Raw genomic sequence first — 6,871 nt, forward strand, 5'->3', positions numbered from 1 at the left:
ATGCATTCCATTTCTGAGTGCCACTTGGTATTCGACTATTAGCATATTTTTCATTACTGTGTTCCTATAATCAATTGGGGAGGCAATGGCTATTATAGCCGCTCTCGGTACGGTGTTGATCAACGGCCTCCCATAAATAGTCGGTCAGACAGAATAAAAAAAAATTGATGCCGTTTTCCACATATTTTTTAACGAAACAAATTCCTGAACACATCTTATTTATTCCGAATATCCCCGTTGGTTATAATATATTTACGCGACTGTATGAAAATGGAAGAAAACGAACAAACTGATTCAGCATTTCAATCGAACAAGAGATGACTTAACGATCTTCCAAAACATTAACCTCAATCTGGATGGAATAATACTCAACAAGTATAACGGAACCACGCATGGAAATTGAAATGTAAAGCGACGAAAGTAATAAGTGAAAAATAACACCCCATGAAATCCATTACACCACGCGAGGTCATTAATTTTCAATACACTCGTTGAATGTAATTGGAATGGAATTGTTTTTTTTTTATTTAATTATTGTTTTTGGTGGTTTCATTGTCCCAGACAGTATTTTGTGGGGGGTAGTTTTAACACAATACATATTAGGGGACTGTCTGCTTTACTAGGTCAAACAGTTGCTTTTATTCGTTGGAGTTTCAATAACTAAAATTCGTTATTATTCTCATATTGGGAAGAATAAAATATTGAACAATATCGTGGTATTATTTGTTTACATAAGAGAACAATTTTGTGGTAGAGTTATTCCATTTGAATTTGAAGGTCTGTGGCGAACCTTACTAGTCACCACATCGTTATAACAGCAGATAAATCTATCTTCACGCATACACACACCTATCCAAAGAACCAACAATATGATATAACAATCAATAAATTTCCACACAAGCTGTATATATAATTGAGTATACAACAGACTATCGGACAGAGTACACGCGTTTTATTACTCCTGAAACCGATATCGGAAAATTCTGCAAAGGTCTTTTTTTTTCTTTTTTGTATTTTTTTTTAAATTTGGTTCAAATTTTGCAGATGTATTTTCCAGAACCAGGAGAGACAATTTGTATCATCGTTTTCATATTTTGAGCCTTACTTCTGAAAAGGTCCTAAACAAAAATAGCTCAAAAATTTAAAAACAGTATATAACTCAGAAATATGTGTTCTGTTCATTTGGTTTTCTGCAATTTTTAGGTTATTATTTAGGTTATCGGCTATATGGATAAAGTATGTACTGTTAAAAAAATGTGTTATTTTTATTTTATTTCAAAAATAACACTTAATATTCAATTTTTGTGTTTTGATTTCTTTCTTATATGTTGTAGCGGACTGCTGAATGATTCTTTTAAATGTTTTTTGACCCAATTTTATGAAAGTACGCATGATTTGCAATGAAAAAGGTGCATGGCAAAATTTTGCTAACTGCCACCGTTCCCAAGATACAGTGATTTCAAAATAAAGTTTACTGAAAATCACTGATTTTTCTTTGTTTCTTAATGCCTACATTTTTTTTTTACTCTCATAAAAGTTCGAAAACTTTTACTTTATCTACGAAAACTGGAATAAATGAATGTTTTATTTTTGTGTTCCTTGAATAGCAATCGTTTTCGAATATTGTTCATAAATCTGTTGCTTGTTATTTTCATACTCTGTTGTGGTTGCATAGGAAAAGAAAATTCGCTTTCGCTTTTGAGCGCTTTTGATTGAATAGTTCCAATAATTCCTCTGCATTTTTGATGGGATTTTCACGTTATTTGGCTGGACTGTCTCTTGAAGCCATGCGTTTTATTGTTCCTCTTAAGGCATCGCAAAGACCCTTGTCATTCCATTTAACATCTGTATCATAGTTTTTCTTAAATTGGTAAAGACTGGAAAAGTTCTTTCTATTTTTATATTGTGATGCAACTCCATCGGACATGACATAAATTCGGTGGTTTTATTTCCATCAAATTAACTTCCGTATTTAGAGCAAAGATGTGTTTTCTAATGCTGTAGACTATCTCGTGATATTTCTTCATGACATTATTAGCAGAACTAATGTTTGCCTCATCTATTAGCGCTACGAGTATACTTCAGATTATTGATTCGTTGAAAATATCAATAGCAATTATTTGGATGTATTCATGAACGCTAGAGTCCGTTGTCGCAATAGATGTTGCTGACGTTGCTTCTAATGATGTTCCTCTTCACTACTGGATAAATCGTCACTACAAAATGAAGCAGACGACATCAATCGCAATTTTTTTATTTTTTTATAAGGCTGGTTTTCTTCTTTAAATCCTAGTTCCGCTAATTTGGCAATATTACTTTCCGTGAGATTTCGGAAGTTTTTTTTTAAAGGTATATATTTTGTACTTAATTCTTCCTTTCTGAACTATCTCTTGCTTTTCACTAGATTAACACCCGCTTGTTAATTGTTTATCACTTGCTTGTGCCTTTGCTGCATCAGCACTGTTTTATATATCAACATGAGTACCATAAACCGGGGCAAATTGATCACTGTTTCCAGAAAAATGTTAATAATTCCGATTGCTTTAATTAGATTTATACCCAATTATTTTTTATAAAGGGTGTGTCACATCAAATTGCATCACAGAAAAAACGCTGTAGAAATTTTATTTTTAGGAATTATATCTTCAGCTTTCGCTTATAATCAGATAAGAGTGTATAGATCACGTTGGCCATGCTTCACTGTCAATTTTTCGTAAATTTGGAAAAATGTCGTCGAACGAAAAAGAGCGTCGTGAATTAATCCTGTGCACTCATTTCGAGAATTCGGAGTTGTCACATCGGAACATCGGTAAGATGCTGGGAATCGTCCAATCCACGGTCAGCAGAGTACTAAAACGATACTTCGAGAACCTAACCATCGACCGGAAGGCGAAGAACGGCAAAAATGGATGCTCCGTCAGTGAAAAAGATCACAAGCGCGTAGTTAAGCAGTTTAGACGTGATCCGAGAAGTTCGGTCCAGGATGTCGCCAATAAGCTGAATTTGTCAAGTTCATTCGTCCAGCGGACCAAGTAGCGGGAGGGCCTGCGTACATACAAGGTTCAGAAGGCTCCTAACCGCGACGAAAGGCAAAACATTTAAAGTGCCTACAGAAGCGTTTACTACCACTATTGAAGCAGCACGAGGGCCCGACCATCTTCTGGCCGGATCTCGCTTCGTGCCACTATTCAAAGGACGTGTTAGAGTGGTACGAAGCCAACGGAGTCACCTTCGTGCCAAAGGAAATGAACCCGCCCAACGCGCCGGAGCTTCGCCAAATAGAGAAATATTGGGCGATTATGAAGCAGGACCTCCGGAAGAACCCAAAAGTTGTCAAATCGGAGGCGGACTTCAAGAGAAAATGGATTTCTGTTCAAAAAAAACTACAACCTGACGTTGTACAGAACCTTATGGACGGGGTAAAGAGGAAGGTGCGAGCATACGGGCTTGGGCTCGAAGTATTAATAAAAAGAAAATGCCAAAAGTTGTTTAATAGTTTTTATTTTACTGTCTAAAATTTTCAAAAGGATCGGTCTACTGGGCGAATTTCTACAGCGTTTTTTCCGTGATGCAATTTGATGTGACACACCCTTTAATCAGTACTGGTACTAAGGTCACAAAACGTTATAGAAATTTTTGTTCAAAAAAATCCTCAAGCGTTAATTCGGAAATTTTCGTAGCTTCGGGGTGAAATTGATCAATCTATGTTTTTTCAGGATAGTGCATCCGTGGCCGAGTGGTTAGCGTCTCACATTATCATGCCGGGTGTTCGGTTTCGATTCCCGTTCTTGCCGGGGGATTTTTCGTCGGAGAAATTTCCTTCGACTTGCACTGTGGTCACGCGTATTCTAGAGCTTGCCACTCGGAATACATTCAAGGCGTGTTATTTGGCTTAAGAAATCTCAACTAAGTATTAATAAATGACGCTAGTTAATGCATACGTTGAGACGGCAAAAGTTCCACAGGGAACGTTAACGCCATTCATGAAGATGTTTTTCAGGATTTTCTATTGTCATATGCACAAAACTGTATAGAAACACAATTATTTCTCCACTTACGGTCATCTAAATGATAATTCAAGGAGTTTAATGGTACCAAAACCGATTGAATCCACCTGAAAATATTGATCTGCAGGTCATCCGTAGACCATTCTGGTTATCCTAATGTAGCCACAAACCCTTGAAATGCTCACTAATGAGCTAGTTTTGACAAACCAAGACGTTTGATATACCGCATGATGGGATTCGGTTCTGGTCATTCGTGGTGCTTTTTTGTAAAATAGTTTTTTTCTCATTTGTTTGAATAGTAATTACACGTATTTGTTTGCTTATTCAACTCATCAAGTATCGGCTTGAAGTAAATTAAGTTTAGCGTCTATAAATATTGCTTTGATGTGTTGAAAATATGTTGTCAATAAGTGAAAATGGAAAAGAAAATGCTATTAAAAAAAATAATTTTCATGCAATTTAATAGGTGATTCGTTAAGAACTATTGACAAAAAGAACCTTCAGATGGTTCTTGAGCATGTCCGATTAAAAATGCTTAAAATTAACATTCACAATACAAATTTATGTTTGTTTTCAGTAACACGTTTGATCAGTTTCACCCCGGTGATCAATTTGCCCCCGAATGGCGGTACTTGAAACAACTATTAGATACGTTTCTGTCTGACCACAACATCCGGTATGTTTGTTTTAGACAACTGGGGAATGTTACTCCTCTACTCATCAAGTTATTATTTTCGATCTGAACGTATGTTATTATCTTAAATCGATTGAAATATATTTTCCAAGTCGATTGGTTTTTGTTGGTGATTTTATTATTTTATAAAGTTATAATAATTTTGTTAACCATTTTTTTCTATTTTCTATTTTTTCCATCAAAACATTATTATCTGAGAAAATTCTTCTCGGAAAACAAAAAAATTAGATTTGTTAGAATTTATATTTTTTGACACCCCCTTATGCCATAAGATTTAACCACACAACTTAATTAAATCAAGCATTACAGTCGAAAATTCTCGAAAAGACTCAAGAAACATTCAAAAACAACCAAAAGTTGAGAATTTTCAGTAAATTTTATTTTAAAATCACTGTATCTTAGAAGAGGTAGCATTCAGCAAATTTTTGACTAACTGGAAATTATGCGCACTTTCATCTAATCAGGTATAAAACCAATTTTCAATAAGCATTTCAACGATTTTCAATAATCAAACTTAAAAAAAAATTAATTTTTTGTCCATTATTTTTAGATTTTGGCGCTCTGTTTGATAAACTTCATTAGTTGTCCGCTAAAACATATAACTTTGCATCTTTTGAGAAAATTGAGTATTAAGTGTTATTTTCGAAATAAAATTAAAGTTAAACATTTGTTTTAACAGTGCATTCTTTCTCCACATACTCTCAAACTACTATGTTTAAGGACATTGTGGGAGACACCAAGTCAATTGGATCAACCGGTTCTGAGTTACATCTTTTTGAAAATTTTCAAGCAACCTTTGTCTAGGCCCTTCTCAAAAGTAAGGCTAGAGTGAAAATGACAAACCGATAATGCAACTTGTCCTTTTAGGTCATAAATAATGCGTCTGCAAAATTTGTGTCCAATCAAATAATACTAAAATAAAATTTATGAAAAAAATCATAATTTGCAGTCGAACCGCTCAGTATCTACTAGTTTCACTAGTTTGTTTTTTCTCCGCATGATCGAATGCCCAATTGTGTAAACATTCATTACAATGTTCTACAGGAGTGAGATAGAAAGTTGATTCATCTAACTCCACTATGTTCCCTAAGGGAAATAATTGATACTCACTTGAGTCAACTGAATTACCAATCCGTAGATCAAGACGAATATATGAATACATAATGCAGCATGAGTTTGATGAACTGTCAAGTATCTTTGATTTATCTGACAGAAGTTCATTCATGATTAATGTCTCCCCACCAAAGAACAACTTCTAACGAGAAGCTTCATTTCCAGTTACGGACCTCTTCCGATGAGTCCGTAATGTCTATGTTAACTCGATGAAAATAATGCACGTGGAGTGAATCATTAGAGAAGTTGCTGTGATACCTCCACACTATTTGATACATAATTTCACGTCCATTTGTTGCTCCGTTGCTTTTGACTCTGTACTGTCACTAACTCCACTTCCATTCGCGCAAAAAAAAATTGTGAAAAAAATCTCGCAAAAAAAAGTTTGACCCGTCTTCGGCGCGCGCACTCGTCGAATTTCTATTCCCAACGAACCGATGATAGGCAGTGCCAAATCGTATAATTCCAAGAAAATCGCTTTAAAAAATCGCGTTAAAAGAATCCAGTAAATTCTCGACGAACGGCACTATGAAACATACCATGACATACATACGCATTTAGTTTTCCTAGAGATGAGAAAAGTAAGCCGAATGATAACACCTATTCCCGGTAGTTGAAAAAACTCTTCAATCGGAGGAATTACACATGAGTCTGTAAAAGTGCAAGGAAAGATTAAAACTGCCGATCGCATCCACCACATTCACATCAACCGAAGCGTGAACCGGCTGGTTTCCCTTCCTATCTCGATATCGCTCAGATGATAATTGGATTTGCATATTTAAGCTGCATCGACATGTAACGTGCAGCCGTCGTCATCGTCGTAAACATCAGTGCCCACTATAATCGGAGTTGTGCCGGGATTGTGATGCCGATGAAGACACAGGATTCTTCCTGCCTCTGTATCATCTCACATTCAGCAGAAGGCGCCATAAGTGGCACCACTTGCCGACGGGAGCAATGTTTATCTTTCCGAGGCAGGTCTGGTCTGAGAAAAGGAAAAAAAAACTCATTATCGGTGTAGACGGAGGCTTTCGCGAGAAGCTTGCAATCGTCATCT

This window comes from Toxorhynchites rutilus, chromosome 3 (genome assembly GCF_029784135.1).
Source record: "Toxorhynchites rutilus septentrionalis strain SRP chromosome 3, ASM2978413v1, whole genome shotgun sequence".
Lineage (NCBI taxonomy): Eukaryota > Metazoa > Arthropoda > Insecta > Diptera > Culicidae > Toxorhynchites > Toxorhynchites rutilus.